The 17,426-nt window shown below is 37.5% G+C and overlaps 1 protein-coding gene across 1 annotated transcript in view; it reads right to left on the bottom strand.

Annotated features, from left to right (window-relative positions):
* The window catches only part of ash1 (histone-lysine N-methyltransferase ash1), a 93,431-nt gene that overhangs the window by 19,460 nt on the left and 56,545 nt on the right, over positions 1–17,426 (bottom strand).

Genomic DNA, 17,426 nt, shown 5'->3' with positions numbered 1-17,426 from the left:
AAGGCGAGCGGGCACTGGCTTGCAATACAACTCCTTTAAGCCGAGCGCATATTAGCAAACTGGGCAAGGAACAAATTTTTCCTCGGCACAAATCGTGTTGTATCGTGCTGACCCGAGGCAAATTGAAGCAGAATTACCTATGTGTACGAACCAATATCTTGTAATCCTATGAGTTTTTTTTCCTATTATCCTACTAATATTATAGATAGGAAAAAGTGTGAATGTTTGTTACTCAATCACGCAAAAACGGCTGAACGGATTTGGATGAAATTTGGAATGGAGATAGATTATAACCTGGATTAACACATAGGCTACTTTTTATCCCGAAACATCAAAGAGTTACCGCGGGATTTTGAAAAATGTAAATCCACGCGGACGAAGTCGCGGGCATCAGCTTTCAAAGCATAGATTCCAAAGACAGTACTTAGGCCGAGATCTATAGAGAGCGCTGCGACTTTGCTCAGACTGTTAAAATAAGACAGATATGTGATATCGTTGTCTCATTCTAACAATGCCTTAAGTCTGAGCAAAGACAGAAATTATTCTATTGATCTGAGCCGTAGTCTGCTATTCTTGATAGCTCTGGTTATGGCAGATGTAGATTAGATTTATAGGTGTAATATAGTATGTTAATTCATAAATTGGTTAAGTATTTATTATAATAATTGATTATTTAGCCAACTTTAAATAAAAATTCCGTTAATCTAGTTAGATAACGCCTCTGACTCACAGCTTGACTAAATTTCTATAATATTGATGATTGAATGATTGATATGATGCTTTGACAAACAAACAGTCTTAAAATGTAAAACCTCTGTTTAAACTCTCCCTTACATTAGTAATCGTAACCAGCCACATATACCACCAGTCACCACATAATATTTAACTGCCGTCGATACATTTCCTGTGTTATATACTGGGAGATTTATTTGCATACTAGCTCATGACCAAATATATTTCTAATTTGCATCATATTCGCACCATTTATCTAAATATATAAAAGGAAAAGGTGACTGACTGACTGACTGATCTATCAACGCACAGCTCAAACTACTGGACGGATCGGGCTGAAATTTGGCATGCAGATAGTTATTATGACGTAGGCATCCGCTAAGAAAGGATTTTTGAAAATTCAACCCCTAAAGGGGTGAAATAGGGATTTGAAATTTGTGTAGTCCACGCGGACGAAGTCGCAAGCATAAGCTAGCTCACGATAAACTAAAAACAGTAAGTAGGGGTACAGACAAATGTTAGTCACTGCTACACCTACCTACCTAGTAGATATACCTACCTAGTACCTACCCGTATGTACACACAGTGAGTGAAACCTTGTGCGACACCAATATTTTAGTTTTAAACTGAATTAGTAGTATTACCATCCCTTCTGTCAACGCTTCTTATTAAGTTGACAGTGCGTTCGCGGCCTATCGGAACTATTATGTAGATTATGCCTAAAATTAGTCTATGGTTAAAAATTGTACCTATATAAGAACTGTCAAAAATAAACCGTTACATACACACAAACTCTCCGCTGAAGTACGTTGTTTCATTGTTTCCTTCTCCGAACCTAAAAATTAGAAGATCTGCCTATCGGGTCTTCGCTTATAGGGGCCGACCTATTCTGGGATGTAATAGGTAACACCGTTAAATCCTTAGGTGATGGAAAACCATATCTGTGTAACTCACGGTTCGGGTGGGGTATTTCCGGTCATATTTCATTAAATTGTGACCCTAAACAAATTAATTGCAATTTTGCATCCAGCGTATCGTTCGACGATCGCTTGGATAATCAAATAGCCAAATTTTGGGAGCTAGAAGAGTTGCCCCAAAAAATATTATTAAGTAATAGCGAGAAGATTTTAAAACTCACACTACTCGCCTAAAAACAGGTCGATTTCATGTTAAAAATACTTCTCAGAGATTCAGCCGCGACCTTGAGAAATGCATTCACTTAAAAATAATAATCGACGCGGTAGTTAGGTCGAGCGTTCATTTATCGTGCTCAAAGTCGCGGGTAGCTCCGGCCGGGAAGCCTATGACGATTTTACATCTAGCGATATGCGCGGCACAGCTCGCCGCTAGGCGTCACCTACCCACAGAGCTGAAACCGGCAGAATGTTTCTCTGTTAACGTAGCTACTGCTAGAGGAATAACTCAATTTTTAAATTCCAGTCCCGTTATTTCTGACTTTGCAGTAGACGAACAAATAAAGTTCTCTTTTATGCCTGTATATTCAGGAGAAATTGGAGAGGTTAGGATCAATTCCGCCAAAAACATTCTCATTAAAAGATATTTGAGACATAACAATCTGACTTTTGAGGAATTAAATACTCTTTTTTCGCAAGTGGAGGCTATACTGAATAGTCGCCCCTTATATCCCATGACTTCCTCTCCTGACTATCTTTTCCCTCGTTCCCCAGGACACTACCTGATTGGACGGCCTCTGACTGCGCTGCCGTCCCCGAATGTCGAAGACTTCAGTTCCAGCAGCCTTGACCGCTACTCGGGGCTCGAGAAGATACGCCAGCAGTTCTGGCGTGGCTGGCAAAGAATCAGCGAACTTCAACAGCGCACTACGTGGCGCACGAAACGAGAAAGGCTGAGCGTGGGAGATCTCATGCTGCTGCAAGAAGATAACTTCGCACCCCTCAAGTGGCGCCTCAGCTGGATTACCCCTCTGTACCAAGGAGCTGACGGAATCTCCAGAGTCGCCGATATCCGAACCGCGAGAGGAGTGGTGCGCAGGGCTATGACTAGCATTTGCCCCTTGCTTCTCCAGACGAATTTGTTTTCTCTTAAACGACGTTTAAGAAGGGGGGTATTTATGTCAACGCTTCTTATTAAGTTGACAGTGCGTTCGCGGCCTATCGGAACTATTATGTAGATTATGCCTAAAATTAGTCTATGGTTAAAAATTGTACCTATATAAGAACTGTCAAAAATAAACCGTTACATACACACAAACTCTCCGCTGAAGTACGTTGTTTCATTGTTTCCTTCTCCGAACCTAAAAATTTGAAGATCTGCCTATCGGGTCTTCGGTGTTAGTTCAAATAACTAACACCTTCAACAAATCGTCACTAATATTCCCCTTTCCCCTCCAATTAAGCGTAAAGCTTGTACTAAGGGTAGGTACGACAATAGTGCAACGGGTGAGGTTTGAACCGGCGACCTTTCGGTTTTCAGTTCGCTCCTTTAACCGTTGAGCAATCGAGGCTCAAGCTTGACTTGTAGAGTAGTACGGAGGATCTTCCCACTGATCTATCTAAAAAGAAGCTGTTGATATTTTAGTCCTATCAATGAAAGAAATAAAAAGTTTAGGGGAAAAAATTAAACTCTTTTACTACTATTCTCTAAAGCATTTACAGACTTAATCATAATTCCTATACCTTGCAAAACAGCGGGTAAATCAGTGAAGATTTTTTTGTGCAACGTTTACTCGTATTTTTTATTAGTTTGCATAAAGCCGGTAAGTATTTATCCCGTATGCAACGTGTTAATGTTGTATTGAAGTGTAAGTGTATAAACACGTTAGCACCTCCTTTCTCAGTTAGTCTTGAAGAGCGAATGTACAACTCACGACTTTGATACCTACTACAATGCATGCAATAGATATTTACATTACGCTTCTACTATTTGAATAGACTAACACGGCTTATCTCAAATCGTTCTCAATCTCGCAGTTAATTCCGATCTCATGAAACAATAAGTTTAGAAAATCTAAATATATAAAAAGAAAACTCTTGACTCACTAATGACTGATCAACCAACGGTTGCCCAGACAAGAAATAAGGCCTCATTTATCGAAATTCGCACTGGGTAAGAAATATATGAAGAGGAATTATATTTTCGTGGAGCGAAGCCGCGTCCGGTCATTAGTCTTATAATAATATGATGATTTCGTAAAGAAGCTTATAATCCAAATCAATTGCTGAAGATATTTAAAAGCACTTAGGTATAGAGATAGCTTGTATCCTAGAGACGGACATGGCATTCATTTCACTGCGGATAAAAACAAGTCGCGGGCTATTATGTATTTAAAATCTTAAAACTAAAATATGTAACGAGAAGTTTCTGAAGAATTTGTACGGACTCCTAAGAAGCCTTGGCAAGTTTGTATAGGCCAGACCATAAAATTTGTTAAACTTTGTAAAAAAAAAGTTCAACATTGCTAAGATTGTTTATAGCTTTGAACTAGAAAATGGGTAAATTCCTCATCATGACAACTTTATTAGCAGTATAGTCAGTGTGTTAGTAGTGGTCAGTTTTAGCCATCATGGGTGACTATAATAAGTTGTAGGTGTAGTGTTTGAACATTTGAGTTGATATAGGCAGGGCTAATCAATAAGGCGGAAGGGCAAGCAGCCCTCGCAATGCAAGGGGTTGAAGTGTCGTGTGGCCAGCGACCTTATCACAGCTCGCATATCAAACGCCAGGAACTACCCCGTATTACTAAAAGGGGCTGTTTTACATAAAAAAATAGGTAAATTTTAATAATTTCATTTCCAACAACAAACACTACCACGTAGACTAATAACGAATGGGAAAACCTTGAATCACTGTAGAACTTATTTATGAAGATAAGAGTACGTAATTTTAACTTTGTAATATAGTATGTTTTTGTAGTCAGATCCTAAGAAACTGAAAAAAATTAAAACGATATGGAGACTTTGTTTTTTTATAAAGCACATAGGTACTATGTATGTACTTTCAGATTTAGACCTATCCGAATAGGAGAAACAAAAATAAAAATCGCCTGTGATTGGTTTTAAGAGGAGTTTATTTGTAGTGCCCTCCAAACAATCGTAGTTCATTTCTCATTTGAATAGTTAATAATAATCAAACTATGTAATTTTATAAACTCGTTCTAGAATCCTGTTCGGAAAGATCCCGTTTTCCAGATTTCTGTAAAAACGTGCAGCTTTAAAGTTAAACAGGTTCAAACATTTACAAACAAATATAATGCGTGTAACTTTGAAACTACACAATATTTTAAAGGAAATCTAGTGCAAAACAAAGACAGATATTTGTTTCTAGGACTGCGTTTGTATGGAGAGCGCTTTGGAGCGCGCTAGGGAAACTTCTTTTAAGGAATCTAAACAACAACTGATATGGATAGTATCAGATTACACTAATACGCGGTAGCACATTTAGAACGGATGAGTCATAAAAGCGATCTCTCATGGGAGTCTAATGAAATGCGATGCTTTGCGGCGAGGCCTGTCTAAAATGTGCACAAGCTTTATCAGTAAATTGCAATGGCTCTTGTTGAAACAAGATTATATTCTAGTCTTTAGACATAGATTAAAGACGTAGACTAGAGTCTAGTCTACGTCTCTAGTCACTAGACGACTAAAGGGTCAGTGACACACTACGGAATCTACGGATAGATACAATCACTAATTTATCCTCCTTCAATACTAAATGCGATGCAGTGTTACCTTTTCACAAGAAAAAAATGACAGTCAGTGGGGGCTGCCGACAGAAGCGAAAACTAAAAACTATAGTTTTTTTTTGGATTTTGAAATTAAATGTAAAATTAAAAATTAAAATTTCATAATTTGTAAATTAAAATCTAATACATATTTAACATTGGTTTAGTTTTTACATCAGGTATCGGCACTCCTAGTACTATTAACGTAATAATAGTAATACTAATTACGTTATATTGGTAACGCGACCTTGTTAAAACTTTTTTACTATCCCAAAATCATCCAACGAACCTAAAGAAGTTTTCACTTCAAAAATACTTTATTTCATATTAATTATATCCTACCTATACAAGAATGCGTGGGCAGGGATTTCGAGAGCAACAAATGGGAAGGCTTGTGTGTCAGTACTCAGTAGACACACAAGGCTAAACAGTATGTAACCACATGTTAGAACTTTCTCGTTTCTAATAAGCATTGACAGAGTCTCGTTCCGGAACTAGTAGAGAGTAAATAAGTATGTTTGTGGCCAGTGCACTCCACTTTAAACTGCATAATCATTTTCCCTCACTATGATTAGCCAGCACTATTCTACTAACATTATAATACCTATAACAACTCTTAGGATTAATGCAAACAGAGGAACGAGTCGAGTCTTTTGGATAACTAATTCAGCTTCATGTAATTTGACATACCGTTGAAATTGGTAGGTATACTGAAAACAAAACACCGCCGCCGTTATGTCTAAATAAAAGAGCTTCATACTTATCATCATAAAACCACCACCAGCTCACTACCGAGCACGGGTCTACTCTCAGAATGAGAGATTTTGGCCACAGTCACGCTGGCCAAGTGCAGATTGGCAGACCTGGCCAAGTGGAGATTGGCAGACCAGGCCAAATGCTGATTGGCAGACTCACATAGCTTTGAGAACATTATAGAGAACTCTCAGGTATCCAGGTTTCCTCCTGATGTTTTCCTTCACGGTTAAGGCAAGTGATATTTAATTGCTTAGAACTCAGAGGTGCCCCCAGCCCCCAGCTAAGAGGCCGCTGTCGTAACCACTAGGTTATCAAAAATCAGTCACATTAGTTAGTTTTTATCAAGGCGTTCGCGCCTCGAATTTATTGGTAAGCCTTACGCCTTAGAGAGAATTTGAGGTCAGTAAAAGAGCTTACAACTTAGCAATAGAAACCGTAAGGCCGTCACAATTGTATTGAATTTTGGTATGTAAAACGAACACGCAATCACAACATAGACAAATATGAAATGCATGAAACTCATTTGAATCGACAATAGAGTAACGGTGCCGTACCTAGCAGACGGCGCCGACACGAATATCACATTAACGACCTCGTGATCTGCGGAGATTTATATCTGACAGCAAGTCAAACACAGCGTCCATCGAATGGCTTTCAAATTCTAGTTGTTTGTGAAAATGGTCGCTTTCTTCTGCAAATCATGTTGCTGATCCGAATCGAAGGACCAAATTAATTTCTTTAAATAAAGAAACTGGGGAACTAAACAGTGTAATTGCACATCAGACCAAAACTTTTTTGCTAAATTCCGGATGTTTTTGGGCTACCGAATACAAATCTGCACTCAATTTCAAGCAAAACAACTTAAAACTGTTCTGAAATTGAGTTGAATTGAGTGAAACTTGAACTATTTCCAAGCAAAACGGCCTAAAGTTGTGCTAAAATTAAGTCCGAAGTTCGTGATTTCGATCAAGACGGTATAATTATTGCAGTAAGGTTTCAAGCAGCTTTAATTCTGTGTTTTGCTACTCCTGTAAAATTTTATTTCGTGCAATTACACCGTTTTATTCGCCAACCCCTCTATATCTTAAAAAATAATTGCACCGATTTATAGTTTTGAAGTTAAAAAGTAGAAATATCTGGTAGACGGTTTATCTATGACACCATCTACAGGACTTCTGATAAATAACTTTGATATTGTGGCATTAATTTAAAATTCACAGTTTATAGCAAGAAAAGTTATTCAGATAAAGATAATATCTATTAATAAATTATGTATATTGTTAACAAAAAATAATATAATACCCATTACATATTAATCTGAGTCGCTGATCAAGCTTCACAAACAGGCGCCTCTAGGTGTAAACAACTTTTTACATTACGAATTTATAGGTAGGTATGAATGGCCATTCAACTCATCATTTGAACGTTTTGGCCAGTCTATTGACTTTTAGAAAATGCCTCACACATAATGGTTAAAGTTTCAATATAACACGTGTAACCTATAGTTACTCATGAAATAAAATCATATTAAGTATAATATACTAAGATACTAAAATCAAGATGTATATAAAGAAACAGTACCCGTAACCCAACTGTTTCAGGGACAAGTTGTTGGGAGTTGGGACATTCTGAAATTTTCAGCATTCCAGTTCTACTGAAATCATGAAAATTTCAGACGCATCCATGTAACGTGACATTGGTGAAACAACATTATTGTGTCCAGTTGGCATTGAAAACCATAAAGTAGTATCGACTAAGCTTACAACAAAATAAAGGATACGTAAACCACAGCAATGCAGGTTGCTAAAGTAAACATTTATTTCTTGCTACCCACATAAACAATTACCTACCGCAATAAGATTATCTTATTTTTAGGGTTCCGTACCTAAAAAGGAAAAAAGGAAACCTTATAGGATAACTTCCTTATATGTCTGTCTGTTTGTCCCTCTGTCGTGTCTATCAAGAAAACCTATAGGGTACTTCCCGTTGACCTAGAATCGTGAAATATGGCAGGTAAGTAGGTCTATAGCACAAAGGAAAAATCCGAAAACCGTGAATTCGTGGTTACTTAACAAAAAAATGTGTTCATGAATAAATAATTAGTATTTTCAATTTTCAAAGTAAGATAACTGTACCAAGTGGGGTATCATATGAAAGGGCTTTACTGCATATTCTAAACGGATTTTTTATTTATTTTTATGCATATTAATTTTTGATTTATCGTGCAGTGTCGAAAAAAATAGTAAGGAACCCTCGGTGCGCGAGTCACTCGCACTTGGCCGGTTTTTTTACGATCGTATTACTTATAGAAGAATCTAAAACTACTCGTGACAAAGCAAAAGTTTGAAACTAAGAAGCTGATTGCTCGGGTCAACGAACTGTACCAAATATCGAGAACAATACTTACTGGTAATGGAGTACTTCAAATGATCGTGTATCGAGGCTGATCTCAAATTATATTGTGGTGAATAGAAACTATAGAGCTTGGCGATTAGTTGCACATTACTGGGAGAACAGAAGTTCTTAAATTTTTCCGAGCGGGTTCTCGATATACTCGAGGTCTTCTTATTCTTCTTAGGTTGAGATCTATCCAGCGCACTTTGATTTTACTCAGACTTAAGTTTGAGTCAAAATGTGACAGATTTATATGAGAGATATACATCTCTGTCTCCCTTGAACCTATCTTAAGTCTAAGTAAGAGTGCGCTCTATAGATTTCGCCCTTTGAGCCTATACGCACGGTCGAAGTCGCCCGGCAATTCGGCCGACGGCCGAATCCTAGATTTGTATGGAATATACGCACGGAGTTGCGGCGACTCCGTGTGAATAGACTCGGTGACATTTATAATATAAATTACAGCTTTAGTTGAGTTGCCCGTCGACTGAGTTGCCGGACAACTATCGATCGTGCGTAATGGCTCTTAACAAGTATTCAGTAACCAGGGATTATTTGATTTTTTTGTTTATACGCCCATTTTTTGACACCCACCTCTACAGTTTGGAATATGATTAGATGTTACTATTAATAATCGGCGGCTCTACCGCGGTAGTGTGAGAGCTAAGTGTGATCACAATCATCTCTGATTGGCTGACACTGTCTCGCTATTGGCGAAAATGCATTGCTGCAGCAAAGATTCCACAAATTCAGCTAATCACAACAATTGAGATTGTAATGATTATGCAGCATTCCGGAATCGACCACCGGGATTGATGGTTTAACATCCTCTTTAAGACACGAAAACGGTAACGCTTTTGGACCTTCAATTCTCAAGACTATCCAGTTATCGATGTTGCACCGACTAGACTAGCCCACAACACCCTCATAGTGAAGTTATTTGTGTTTTATACAAAGACCCCAATACTAGGCTTTGGAATACGAGCCAACTTCACCTGTCCATGAACCACCTGCTGCTATTAAACGTTGGCTCTTGCAATCGCTGGTTCCCCCTTCCGAGACTACAAAGTTCAGATGGCAATCTGTTCACATAAACCGTTAATCCGCTAAATAAAAACAGGTTGCATCAGTTGCAAGCTCTACAGTCTACAGTCTACAAGTCTACATGTCCAGTGGGCTGAAAGTTCCTGCTCTCTAAAAATCATTTGGTAACTTAGATCGGGAAAAAATATAGGCAACTTAAATTCAGATTCAATGAAAATTCGAGATAGCTTAGCTATCGTAGAGACACAATTACAGAAGTATAGTCCGCGACAGGTCAAGATGACAATCGGGGAGGAAGCGCGAGAGACGTGCGGATGTGCGAGGCGTCCCCCGCCTCATACCCCGATTGCCATCTCGACCTGTCGCGTACTATACCTAGACATACCCAATTATAAAAAAATAAGTTAAGAATAGAGCTTTTAATCTATAGCACTAATGGTAGGTACTTTAAAACATCATGATGAAAGATAACGGCTTCAAAACAGCTGTTCTGTTTGGCGGCCATTTTAATACGGATGAAAGTAATGATCGCTTGACTTCCTTCCGAAAAAAAGATCCTAGATACGTACTCTCAATAGGAAGTTTTTAATTTCAATAAGACATCTGAAACAAGACTCGAATAATAGCTATTAATGCTATTTAAATAACAGGGAGTAAATTGAATACCAATTGATGTCAACTATAATAGTTTACAGATTAAAAACAAAGTTCAAATAAACCAGTCTAAATAAATCAGTATTTCCAAACAAGTTAAACAAGAAAATAGAATTATGTACGATGGTTAACGATCGAGGAAGGCCGTGAACTTGACTGCGACAGACAATCGAGCGCGCAGAGATCAAATAGCGCGGAAGGGCGAGAGAAAGGCCGATCAGCGATATTTGTGCGCTACACCGCGCCGCCACAGTCTAAACTCGCAAGATAGCCGCGTAAATCAAACAAACCACATTTATGCTCTACTTTAGGATTAAGTGGCGTCGATGCTGATATCTTTCTATAAATTAAAAGAGTACGTACATCTACATCTTTTTTAATTATTGCTAAAAAGGACAGAAATCGAATTTTGAATTAAAGATTAAATTTTAGTCCTACTCAACAAAAAACACTATGCCCAATACTAGCACCTAAAAGTAACGAGGTTTGACAGTTTTAAATTACATAAGTACTGGGAATACATACTCTAAAGGATAAAGAAATGTGTGTAACATTTAAAGTAAAACAGTATACCTTTTAACTGTTTGTTCCCTCATAACATAGCATTTTCAGAAAACAGAAAAAAGTTCGAAAACAGATTTGTAATGGCAATGGCATACAGAAACTACATTGTCCATACTACCATACTTAATATTATAAATGCGAAAGAGTGTCTGTCTGTCTGTCTGCTAGCTTTTCACGTTTACCCGATTCAATAAAAATTGGTACAGAGATAACTTGCCATCGCTAGGCTACTTTTGATCCCGGAAAATCAAACAGTTCTCACCAGATTTTAAACAACAATCACCTACAATAGAATAAAGCTATACTGGGTCTTTATAGGCTGTGGTGCGAACATGCAAAGCGTGCAGTTCGTAGCACAATCGAAACTGCGCGGCCGAGTGCTAATCATATTCACATACTATAACAATGACAATGACTTATGGCTACGTGTGACGTTTGTATGTTTTCTTAATAGCTTTTATTTCTCCTTAATCTTTTTTGCCGGATATTTGTGTCAATATGAATAATACATTACACACGTGCAGTATCGACAGCGATTTTATCAAAAAGGGTTACGCTGCCGCCGTCCATGTAAGCAGTACCATACAAACCAATGTTGAATGATATAACCATTCGATCCAACGTTTAAATTATGACTTAAAAAAAACGTATGTGCCATTATGCCTCTCATATTATTTCCCATGCCTCCAAAAAAAGAGGATCTTCGACATTCATTTCGACTAAGGTACTCTTTGGATATGAAATGATTGTGCTCAATTTTGGGCAAACTCAAAACATAAAGGGTGTAAGAACTTCCATTACAAAATCTGGCTGACTGGTCGTTTAGCGCGGAAATGCATTCAGTATTAGCGAGCATGATTAAATATAGTAATTAGATTAGATTAGGTATAAGTACATTTTCAAAGTATTTATTTGCTTGCATTTTTGTACATATTTTATTTTCGTTACATTTCCAAAAAAAAACATTCAAGTCGTTACTGAATGAATCATTATCCCTATCGTCATTATTTACTTATTTGTACCTATATCAGATTCCAGATTCTTGTAAATCTGTTGAGTGAATCACGATTTTTTAGTTCATGCCTATTAACGCACACTCGTTTATATACCCATAACCGCAAAAAGATCTCGATTGAGCGCAGTAGTTTGCAATATTCCAACAAATGCTAAAATGCCCATATTGCGAGGCCGTACAGTCACGTAATTGGTAACGATTATTAAGTGAATTTATATACGTTAAGTTGACAGGTCGTGCCTCGAATTAAATTCAATTCAAGCTAAATCTCAAGCGTGGCATATTTACGAAGCCAATTTGATAATAATATAATGGTATGGGCAGATAATTGCCGGCTGCCGGATATCTTCCCTGTATAATTTAGTTATTCGCTTCACCGTTCACACCCATTCACTGGATTGCTTTCGAACAAAGGACTATGAAGAGTCATTAAAGTTCATCCACACAATACGAGAAGATGGAGTTTGTTTGTTGCCCAGACTTTCTTGGTATACAGCGCTTGGAAAGTTTTAGCTAATACCCGATTATTCAATAAAACTTGTAAATAATTCCTTGCATTGTTTTCACTTCAAGTTGGATAGTTGTTCGTACATAGCACATTAGTTAGGAAGTAATTTTGTCATATAATGTGATGAGTTGATGAAATAGCATCTACCATAGTATCTATGTCAAGAAGAATAATTATTCAGGGTAGCGGGATTACGTGACAAAAGTTAAAGCCTCACATATGCAAAATCACAACTGCCATCTTTTCTTCTCTTCGTTGTTAGATTTTATTAATCAATGTTGTGGCGGACGGATTCGAAACTAATTGACTAATCACGTGAGTCCATTCGTTAGTCATTTAGATTTATAATTTTTTACTATCTTACGTAACGTGTATAAAAGAAATTCGGGCATGCTTCACTTGAGATTCAGTGGCAACGAGTACAAGATTACTTTATCTTATCGCAATGCACATAATCACCGGTTTACATATACGGATAGCCCGCATCCGAGCTAGTATCGGTAGCCGCGCTGTTAATAGACGATTATTTTCAGTTTTAGTTTTTTGTCCTCACTCGCTGGCACCTACGCATCAATAGATCAGGGTTGCATCCCTGCAAACATTTAGCAACATCAAAAAAAAATACAAATCTTGCTAGCATTCAAAATGTTAACACATTTCTGTCCTTAATTCACATAGGTCATACATAAATCCTCTTAAAATAAATATAGATACTAGTATAATGCGTCCACGTCGTCTCAATAATGATCAACGTTCGTAGTATGCGTGCAAACAGGACGAAAGGTTAAAGTAATAATTGGCAGCCCTGAATGAAGGCGGCTATCCGGTGGCAGTTGATTGTACTCATCAAGGATTTCTGCACTCAAGGACGTTGGTTGCTAGACGATTGCTGTCGAACGCCTCTTATTATTTCTCCTCAGACACATCTCGTTTTTGTCTCGACTCATTTATATTCATGATACATATCGGCAGTTAATCCCTATAAATTGTTTTTATGCGCGGCAAAGTTATCGGAACATCTACAACGTATCATTCTTTATCGGGACATAATTCAAACAAGAATTGGGCTCTAGCGGTCGATCGTTATTTAACTAGAATAATATCGAGTGCCCACCATACTGACGTTAACGATAACTATAAATTAATCTTCCGTATAGTTCTTAATAAAACTAAAATACAAATCATTCAAAGCGCAGGGGAATCATCTGACCAGGGTGTTCTACATTAAGCTAGTTATATCTCAGACATAACATTATCTAAATATATAAAAGGCAAAGGTGACTGACTGACTGACTGACTGACTGACTGACTGATCTATCAACGCACAGCCCAAACTACTGGACGGATCGGGCTGAAATTTGGCATGCAGATAGCTATTATGACGTAGGCATCCGCTAAGAAAGGATTTTTGAAAATTCAACTCCTAACTGGGTGAAATAGGGGTTTGAAATTTGTGTAGTCCACGCGGACGAAGTCGCGAGCATAAGCTAGTATCTAATAACTTATTATTTTATGCTGATTTTAGTTAAGTATTTAAATAAAACAAGATTTTGCCGCGTGAAGTAGCACGGAGCCGCTGGATTCAGGCAGAGCAAGACCGTGGCGCGTGGAAGTTGCTGATAGACCTATATGTATGGATATAATAGCAGTAGTGGATGTATATCCATACAAATAATATTATAAATACTAAAGTGTGTCTGTCTGTTTGCTAGCTTTTCACGGCCCAACTGTTTAACCGATTTTGATGAAATTTGGTACAGAGGCAGCTTACAACCCGGGGAAGGACATAGGACTTTTTAATCCGGAACATCAAAGAGTTCCCACGGGATTTTGAAAAACCTAAATCCACGTGGGCGAAGTCGCGGGCATCATCAAGTTGTTTGATAATGATGAAGACGATTTAGATAAGATCTAAAATCATTAGATAAGTATAGTACATATTGCACCCTCAATTACATCAACGGTTGAAATTGAGAGATTGAGCGAATGAATGCAGAAAACATTTTCTTGAATGCGTGGAAATAGTGTGTTCGCGCGAAATAATTTAACTGCGAACAATGAATGTTTGCTAGACCAAAATATTGTGCTATAGTGAAGAAACGAATAATTTTAGATTCAAGGTCCGTGCCACGTTCGACACATGTACAAAATGAGATATTGATACGGAATCATTGCGAGCTTAGTAAACGTGGTTTCGTTGGCTCACTCGGTATAATATTTAAATCAGTTTTTGTGGAGACGCGAGCACCAACAAAAACTATGGACTATGTTCATGTACTCGGGTTCAGTCACCTCCACGGACCGAATGTGCGAACCTCATTGTCTGCTATGATTTTTTGTGGCTTATGGCTAGTTCACGGCATTTGAGCAGATGGTATAAACTATTAACTCTAAGCAATTATTATAGGCTACGTTTTTGTTTCGATCTAAGATTTAATCTGCGAGACGACGAGCATTTACTGTATGTATTACTTAGTAGGTAGGTTGCGACCGTATCATTACAAGAACAATGCAGTCACATTTGACAAGTCATCCGACGGATTCAAGGGTGTATGCAAATATACATCACGTCAACAAAGCGCACTGCGAGCTGGACCAAAAAGTAAAAAGAAACGAGGACAAGGACAAAAGGACTACCAGTCAGACCCATCGTACACATTGAGAGGACGGCGTGTCCACAGCGTCTTTAATTATAGAGAGAGCCAGCGAGTGCCACACCTTCGTTATTGTACAAAAGCTGAAAGTTTCTCTGCGTATTGTACTCAACACTTCCCCTAAAGTTTAACTTTAAGTGCGTCTGGCAGGGGAGTTTCTAATACTATACCGAAGAAAAAAAATAGACTATATACTTTGACGTAAGATTTCTTTACAATCGCCCGAGGCCACCATGATCCAAACTTCGTAGTCGCTGATCGTTCCTCCCAGTGTTGGGGACAATACGCAGAAAAACTTTCTGCTCTTTCAGCTTTTATAAAATAACTACGGTCTGGTACTCGCTGGCTCTTAGTCCATTACTTTAATTTACATTTAAAGATATCGCGTTTTTATGACTCTTATGTTCACAGTTGTTTAAGCAAGAATGTACCGCGTGTATTATTATTACCTAGCTAATTAATATTTTCTACACCTTTGTTATCTGTTATCGCCAAAAAGCACCATGATCCTAACTTTATAGTCGCTAATCGTTCCTCCCTGTGTTGGGGATAATACGCAGAGAAACTTTCAGCTTTTATAAAACAACGAAGGTCTGGCACTCGCTGGCTCTTAGTCCATTACTTTAATTTACGTTTAAAGATATCGCGTTTTTATGACTCTTATGTCTGGTTTGAGTACATTTGTAAGTAATAATTACACAGTTGTTTAAGCAAGAATGTACCGCGTGTATTATTATTGCCTTGCTAATGACACACATAGCTGCGGCTTCTGATCTTCCATCCAATTTAACCGTTATGTATATTCAATTTGTGAACAAGATGAATAATATTGATTGCCTTATAATGAAATGTGTATTTTATAATTACACACAGTTGCTTTATGTATTCATTTTAGTATTAATATTTAGTAATGACCTAATAATATCTACTAATTAATAAAGGGCAAACTGCAGCTTATTATATTCTATTAATTTGTTATACCTACCTAACCTAACCATTTTTATTACGTATTTTTGTAAATAAGAAGATTAGAAAACATATTATCAAAATGCAAATCGCATAACTTTTGAATTTAACATAAAAACGGATAAAATTCAAATATGTTCAATGTTCTTATGCGATTATAATTTTATTAACACGACTAAGGTCCAGTTGTGAGAAAGATGGTTAAAGTTGCATTTCAATTACTTTGACAGTCAAATAAAGCAAAAAGTCTGCCAATCCGCACTTGGCCAGCGTGGTAGATTATGATTAAACCCTTCTCATTCTAAGAGACCGATTTTCAGTGGTGGGCCACCGATGGGTTGATCATGATGAAAAGCAAAATTATTACATATATCACGGTTAACTTTGGACGACATTATGACTGGCTTGTGCAACTCACTTTGATTTTTACTGGTGTTTAAAGTTTAATGGTAACCGACTTTAACCAGCGCCTATCATGCAACTGGATCTAAAGTCAGCATGTTCGTAATGCTAATTTTATCTAGATACCTTTCATATAAATAATTATCAATCACTTTATCTCGAACATGGTCCGTATTGTTTTTTACAGTCGTCTGTGTCTTCCGAATTAAAATTAAATAAATTCAAATGTATAATCAGTCATTACTTCTTATTAACTTACGAGTATTATAAGATGGTGTCATGTTTGCGTCTTATAATATACGAAAGTAAAGTGATGTTGTCTAACCTGGTACTCTGGTAAAGTTTACTAGGCATGTTGGAGGCAAAGTTCAAAGATTTTGAAGTAAATATTTAATTCAGCGTAGTTAGCTACTTGGGTAAAAAAATCACTTCGGCTTGTCCCGTATCAATCCGGGCTATATCTACCGTTCAAATTAATACATTTTGATCAAAGTTGGAGCAGTATTTCTATCTGAATGAATACAACGTTTGAATGGCATAAGTTTCATCTTAATTGGTTCAGCGATATTTGCGTCATGACACGTAGTCTGCGTGGATTTAGGTTTATAAAAATCGCGTGGAAACTCGTGATTTTCAGAGATAACTTAGCCTATACCTATGTCTGTTTCTGGGACACAAGCTATCTTGTACCCGTTAAAATGGGTTCAACGGATATGGACCTTTAAAAATCCCGAGGGCCGTGGAAACTTTTCGGGATATTATCGCTGTACCGAATTGCATCGAAATCAGTTAAACAGATGGGTCGTGAAAAGGTTACAGACAGACAGGTCGACACACTTTTAATTTTATAATATTACTGGCTGATGCCCGCGCCTTCATCCGGGTGGGTTTATATGTTTTTGAAAATCCCGTGGGAATACATAATTTTCCGGGCTAAAAGTTAGCCTTTGTCACTCCCCAGTTTTTTAACTATATACCTTTATGCAAAAAATCACATAGATCCATTGCTCCGTTGCGACGTGATTAAAGGACAAA

This window comes from Maniola hyperantus, chromosome 17, assembly GCF_902806685.2.
Source record: "Maniola hyperantus chromosome 17, iAphHyp1.2, whole genome shotgun sequence".
Lineage (NCBI taxonomy): Eukaryota > Metazoa > Arthropoda > Insecta > Lepidoptera > Nymphalidae > Maniola > Maniola hyperantus.
This window is presented reverse-complemented; position numbering and strand designations above follow the sequence as displayed.